We start from the raw sequence: 7,050 nt of genomic DNA, 5'->3' as shown, positions 1-7,050 counted from the left end.
CACAGGGTCAGGGCACAGGCACAGGGTCGGGGGGACACGGACACAGGGTCAGGGGGGGCACGGACACAGGGTCGGGGGGGCACGGACACAGGGTCAGGGGGGCACGGACACAGGGTCAGGGGGGCACAGACACAGGGTCAGGGCACAGGCACAGGGTCAGGGCACAGGGACAGGGTGGGGGGGCACAGGGAGGGGGGGCATGGGGACAGGGACAGAGCACAGGCGCCAGCACGGGCTCGGCCCACTAGATGCTGTCAGATGTGTGTGTGGCCCGCAGGGGAGGCGTCGGGCTGTGAAGCGGAATCTCCTGGTAATGAATTCGGTGTTGGGGATCCCGCATGGTGCACCCCGCACCCAGCACACCTCCCAGCAGCCTGGGCTCCTCCCTGGCGGCTACAGCGCAGCCCCAGCCCAACCCTGCTCCCTGCGGTCACCCGGAGAGACCTCAGCTCCCGCCCCAGCGTCCAAAGGGACCACAGCCTTTCTCCCTTCCTAGCTGAAGGCTGTCCTCTGGCCCTTCCTTAGCTCAGTCTCTATTTCCTCAGTTTCCCCGTTTGCAGGGAGGGGCAGGTCAGCACGCCTCAATTCAAGAAGGCTGTTGGGAGAAGTTGGTGAGGGCTGCACTAGCAGGACCCGACCCTCTGCCCCTGCTGTCCGAGGCCAGCAAGCAACCACCAGGATGACCAGAGGACAGGAAAGAAGAGACAGCAGAGGGAACCCCAAGATCATGTGATTCCCTCATCACCCAAGGGGTCAGCTCTTGTCGGGGAACAAGCCCAGGACTCCTGGTATGTGCCCGGCTCCCAGAAATGGGCCCTAAATGCAAGGACCCCTCACTCTGTTAGAAACCAGTTCCTGGGTACCTCACTGGATAGGGTTGAATTTATTGTCCCCATTTTACAGATTAAGAAACTGAAATTCAGGTGTGAAGTGGCTCACACCTGCCACCCCAGCTACTCAGGCGGCTGAGATCTGAGGATCATGGTTCAAAGCCAGGCCAGGGTAGGAAAGGCCATGAGACTTATCTCCAATAAACCACCAGAAAACAAGAAGTGGTGCTGTGGCTCAAGTGGTAGGGTGCTAGCCTTGAGCTGAGGGACAGTGCTCAGGCCAAGAGTTCAAGCCCCAAGATGGAAAGAAAAGAAAGAAAGAAAGAAAGAGTAAGGGGCTGGGAAGGTGGCTCAGTGGTAGAGCGCTTGCCTTGCATGCCTGAGGCCCTGGGTTTGATTTCTCAGCACCACATAAGCAAAAAGAAAAAAGCCAGAAGTGGCGCTGTAGCTCAAGTGGTAGAGCGCTAGCCTTGAGCTGAAGAGCTGAGGGACAGCACCGAGGCCCAGAGTTCAGGCCCCATGACCAGACCCCTCCCCCAAAAAAGAAAGAAAGAGCGAGCCTGAGAACCAGTGAAGTTTTGTACAGCCAGGCCCCAGAGCCTCACAGCCTAGAGTCTCCACTTTTTGTTCCCTTCTTTTGTTTTTGACACCGTCTCCTCCTGTAGACCCTGCTGGCCCTGAACCGGCTGTAGCACCCCGGCTGCCCTCAGACGCTTCATCCTCTTCCCAGAGCGAAGCCCTAGGATGACGAGGTACAACAGCCCCGGGCTGCTGTCTAGGTGTGGATCCCTGTTTATTCAGAGACTTTTCCCAGTTCTTCTTACAGGTGACCCTGAGGTGGTTACTTTGTCAGAGCCTCTGTTTCCCCTCAGGAAAACAGGGGTGAGTGTGAGACCATTAAGCTATGTCAGGGATGAGATGCTACCAGCGGCCGCTCCGGGATCACTCAGCCAATGATGGCCGGATGTTGTTTCGGGTCTCTCTGCCTGGGTTGCAACAGTATTTGATTCATTGTTGCACATTCCTTAGCAAGCACAGGCCGCTTTATAAAACAAAAATAAAAATTAGAAGACACTATCATCATCACTACTATTGGGTTTGGAGCTGGTGAAGGGGGGAAAAAAAATCACCTTAACATTTACAGAAAAATACAGAGACTTCTGAAAGCCCAAACGGTGTAACTCGCATTAATAACCTGTTAAATAAAATATGTTCTATGCTCTTACCTTGGCAAACACACTGTCATCGTGACCTGAAAGGCCGAGTTTAAATTTAGAATTCTTGCCTGTCTGGGCACAGGTGGCTCACGCCTGTAATCCCAGCGACTCAGGAAGCTGAAGTTTAAAGCCAGTCCTGGCAGAAAAGCCCATGAGATTTTTATTGCAATTAATAGGCAAAAAATAAGCTGGGAGTGGAGCTGTGGTTTAGGTGGTAGAGCACCAGCCTTGAGCGGAAAAAGCTAAGGAATAATACCTAGGCCCTGAATTCAAGCCTTGGACCAACACAATAAACAATAAAACGAATTAATTTAGAATTCTTAGATTACTTTTGGGTAAGGAACCAGTCCCCTATCTGCAGCTGCCCTGTTCTTGCTCATTCTTAGTCTCGTGTAGGACCCTGGTGTGCAAAACAGCAGCTGGGCAGCAGTAGACTCCCACTCCGGGGCCCAGAGTGGCAGGAGGCGGCCTACGACTCCCCCTGCTGGGTGACACCACAGCCCGGAGCTCACACCGCCATGCATCCAGTGACCTTGCACAGGTTTCTGCTGCTTCTTAGCCACCTTGCTTGGCCCAGCTTGCTCTGGCGGCGGCAGCGGCTGATGGAAACAGAGACGCATCCCTGCCGGGGACCTCCAGCCCAGGGATGGGGTGAGGGGCACCACAGCCCCAGCTTCGGGACGGGACGAGGATGCAGAGGCGCGGGACTTGGGCAGCCCTCCAGGAAGCCAGGCCTCGGAGGACAATCCTGGGAGGAGGAGGGCCGCTGAGCCAGCAGAATTGCTGAGGCTCAGCCTTGGAGTAGAGCTGCGGCCGCTCACTGCAGCTCCGCCGGGCTGCCCTCCTTCCTGGAAGCCTGGTTGCACTGGGCCGGCCTGGAGCCTCAGCCTGTGCTCAGTGGCACCCCCCCCCAAGACTGAGCACTTGCTCCTCCTGTGGAAAAAAGGGAGCATGGATGCGCCTTCTGCAGGTGTCAGCTGCCATACTTCCTATCCTTCCTGCAGGCAACCACTTCTGTGAAGCAAGGTGCCCAGAAAGGCACAGAGCCTCAAGAGACACATGCCCCAGCCCCCTCCCGCCCCTTCTCCAGCTGCGGAGCTGGGGCTGCTCAGACTGGCAGGGCCCGCCCAGCTTCACAGCCACGCTGAGGGCAAGCTTGAATATCAGCAGCCTCCCTGGCCTCTCGGCTAGCCCCACCCCCAGATCCACCTGCAGCCCCACAAAGAGGGCAAAAGCTCAGAGGCTCACCCATGCCTGCCACACCTCACCCCTACTCCTCCATCTGTCTTGATTTATACCCATCCAGACAGTCTCTTGTCAGGAGAACACTCATCACGATTTGGCAGTTCCTCAAACAGCTGAACATAGTTAACATTCCACTCAGAAGATATTTCCAAGAAATATGAAATACAAACAGGTGTATGTAGATATCCATATCTACTTATACATATCTATTGTATGTCTTGATATAGACGTATATACACACAGGTATATCTGTTTATATTTATCGTAACAACAGCCACAAAGGAAGAAATAGCCTGGCACCAGTGGCTCACGCTTATCATCATCCTAGCTACTGAAAAGATTGAGGATTGTGTTGTGAGGCCAGGCTGGGCAGAAAAGTTCACTGTTTACCACTACAACCCGCACAAAGCAGGAGGTATGGTTCAATAGGTAGAGTACCAGCCTAACAAAGAAAGAAATGGGCAAATTTATAGAAGTGGGAAGAAGAGTTAGCTGCCCAGGGGTGGGGAAGCTGGGGAGTTACTTCTCAGAAGGTGAAGGTATTGTTTGGTGATAGTGACCAGTTCTGGAGATCCACAGAGAAAGTGGCTGCATGACATTATCAATGCACTAAGTACCACTGAATTACTCACTTTATTTCACATTATGTTGTGTGTGTGCTGGCACTAAAGCTTGAACTCAGAGCTTGGGCACTGTCCCTTTTTTTTTTTTTGGCTCAAAGCTGGCACATTCCACTTGAGCTATAACTCCACTTCTGGCTTTTCACTAGTTAATTGGAGATAAGAATTACATAGGGACTGGGAAGGTGGCTCAGTGGTAGCGTGCTTGCCTAGCATGCATGAAGCCCTGGATCCGATTCCTCAGAATCACATACACAGAAAAAAAAAAAAACAGGAGTGGCACTGTGGCTCAAGTGGTAGAGTGCTAGCCTTGAGCAAAAAGCTCAGGGACAGGGCTGGGAAGTTGGCTCAGTGGTAGAGCGCTTGCCTTGCATGCCTGAGGCCCTGGGTTCGATTCCTTAGCACCACATAAGAAAAAAGCCGGAAGTGGTGCTGTGGCTCAAGTGGTAGGGCACTAGCCTTGAGCTGAGGAGCTGAGGGACAGTGTTCAGGCCCAGAGTTCAGGCCCCATAACCGGACCAAAAAAAACCAAAAAGCTCAGGGACAGTGTCCAGACCCAGAGTTCAAGCCCTAGAACTGGTACGAAAAAAAAAAAAAATCAAAGAATTTTCCTGGGCTTTCCTGCCCAGCCTGGCTATGAACAACCATCTCAGCCTCCTGAGCAGTTAGGATTACAGGCATGGACCAGCCCAGCCCAGCTTATAAGCTGTATCTTGATTGAAATCTGAACGATTAGTTTTACTCAAAATAAAAACACCAGAGCACAAAGTTCCACTTAAAACAAGCACTTGAAAGGTACTGAGAGCCAGGATCTGTGAAGGTGAGCCAAGATGGAGAGACCAAGAGGCCCCTGGTAGGCAGGGGCCAGGCCCTGGACCTGGAAGGTGCTAGCAGATTCCAGAAAGTTCAGGAGAAGCAGGTAGATAATGCCGTACACAGGTTTGTAAAAGACCACTGTTTCATACAATGGTGCGCAAAGCAAGCCGGGAGGTGCTGGGGGTGGGGTGGCCAGACTGCAGCACTGGAAGAAGACAGGAGGTCACAGGAGGTGAAATCTGCTGAAAAGAAAGGCAAGGGAGGGGCTGCATCTGGAGTAGGCACTGCCGGGGCAGAGGGAAGACAGGGAGGAGTCGCCTGGACTGTGGAACCAAGGGTGTGCGTGTACAAGAGTGTGTGCCTACGCGTGCGTGTGTGTGTATATGCACCAGCAGTGGATGGAATGCAGAGCCTAAGCACTGTCCCTTGTCTTTTTCCACTCAAGGCTGGCCTTCTATCACTTGAGCCACAGCTCTATTTCTGGCTTTTTGGTGAATTGGAGATAAGAGTCTCATGGAACTGAGTGCCAATGGCTCACACCTGTAATCCCAGCTACTCAGGAGGCTGAAATCTGAGGATCGAGGTTCAAAGCCAGCCCAGGCAGGAAAGTCTATGAGGCTCCAATTAACCACCAGAAAACGGGAAGTGGGGCTGTGGCTCAAAATGTAGAGCGCTAGCCTTCAGCAAAAGAGCTCAGGGACAGTGCCCAGGTCCTGAGTTCAAGCCTCAAAACTGACAAAAAAGAAAAAAAAAGCAAAGCAAAGAAAGAAAGAAAGAAAGAAAGAAAGAAAGAAAGAAAAGAAGTCTTTCTTGCCCCAGCCGGTTTCAAACCTCAATCCTCAGATCTCAACCTCCTGAGTAGCTAGGATGACACACATGAGCCACTGGTGCCAGCAGAGCTGTGTTTCTTAGGGAACTGGGTATGTGTGGAGGAACAAGGTTTAGCAACCTCTTCTGGTGTTGGAGACCGAGTGGAAAGGCTTCAGAGGAAAGAAGGCATTGGAAGTCCCAGAGCTGGGGCTGGAGCCTCCAGGGACCCTGTGAACAGAGCGATGTCTGCAGGGCACCAGCCTCTGGAGAATGAAAAAGGGAATGCATGCCAAGGTAGGGACGGAGGGATGGGAAATTTTTCAGGCGTTGTGTTGTCAACCCTGGGACAAGTGTCAAGAGGTGGGGGGAGGGGCTGGGAAGGTGGCTCACTGGTAGAGCGCTTGCCTTGCATGTATGAGCCCTGGGTTCGAATCCTCAGCACCACACAAGCAGAAAAAGCCAGAAGTGGCACTGTGGTTCAAGTGGTAGAACACTCGCCTTGAGTGGAAGAGCTGAGGGACAGTACTAGACAGAGTTCAGGCCCCACAACCGACCAAAAAAAAAGGGGGGTGGGAGGAAAAGTATCCACTGAAATTGGCGATGAGAGGCAGCCAGTGACCTTGAAGAATTTTCGCTGGAGAGTCTGGGGTAACACTGAAGAATGAGTGGGAGGCTGGGAACTGAGCCAGTGATGTGGAAAGGACAGGTCTGAGCCAGTGGTCGTGTAGGGAGATCTTAGGGACTGTTCTGTTGTTAAAGGCAGTCAATATAGGAGGAGGTCTCTGGGTGGATGGACTGAGAATGGGGTACATAGAAGGAGCCAGACCCACCATCTACCAAGGACCAGCTCAGTCCCATCCCTAAGTGCATAGCAAGGAACTAAGGGAGAGCCGGACACCTGTGGCTCATGACCTGTAATACTAGCTACACAGGAGGCTGAAATCTGAGGATTGGGGTTCAAAGCCAGCCCGAGCAAGGAAGTCCAAGACTCGGATCTCCAACTAACCACCAAAGAGCCAGAAGTAGAGCTGAGGCTTAAGTGTTAGAGAGCTAGTCTTGAGCAAAAAAAGCCGAGGGACAGTGCCCAGACTATGAGTTATTTATTTAGTGCTCCAAGACTAACACTAAATAAAATTTAAAGAATAAAATAAAAAAAGGAAGAAAGAAATTGAGGGAGAATCTGTGTGGAGGGCTCGGCCTTCTGCACCTGTGTGGTTTATAGGGCTGAGATAGAAAAGGGGGTATGAGGTGAGGGTCCCCTAGGGCTGGACAGGCTTAAAGGGCCCAGATTCATTTTGCAAAAAGAACTACAGGACTTTAGCTTCATGTGAACTCTGGGCCTGGGCGCTGTCCCTTAGCCTTTCAGCTCAAGGCTAGTGCTCTACCACTTGAACCACAGCGCCACTTCCAGTTTTCTGAGTGGTTTATTGGAGATAAGAGTCTTATGGAGAGGGGTGCTGGTGGCTCACGCCTGTAATCCTAGCTACTCAGGAGGCTGAGATCTGAGGATCG

The 7,050-nt window shown here is 52.4% G+C and overlaps 1 protein-coding gene across 1 annotated transcript in view; it reads left to right on the top strand.

Moving 5' to 3' along the window:
- Positions 1–7,050, top strand: part of Mlst8 (MTOR associated protein, LST8 homolog (S. cerevisiae)) — a 25,522-nt gene that overhangs the window by 14,288 nt on the left and 4,184 nt on the right. Inside the window, exon 2 of the mRNA XM_013011723.1 lies at positions 3,826–3,831. The gene's annotated coding sequence lies outside the window, so the exon portion shown is untranslated. The remainder of the gene's footprint in view (positions 1–3,825; positions 3,832–7,050) is intronic.

The sequence above is a fragment of the Dipodomys ordii genome, unplaced genomic scaffold (genome assembly GCF_000151885.1).
Source record: "Dipodomys ordii isolate 6190 unplaced genomic scaffold, Dord_2.0 Scaffold14, whole genome shotgun sequence".
Taxonomy (NCBI): Eukaryota; Metazoa; Chordata; class Mammalia; order Rodentia; family Heteromyidae; genus Dipodomys; species Dipodomys ordii.
The sequence above is the reverse complement of the archived record's forward strand: the minus strand, read 5'-3'. Positions and strand labels throughout refer to the sequence as shown.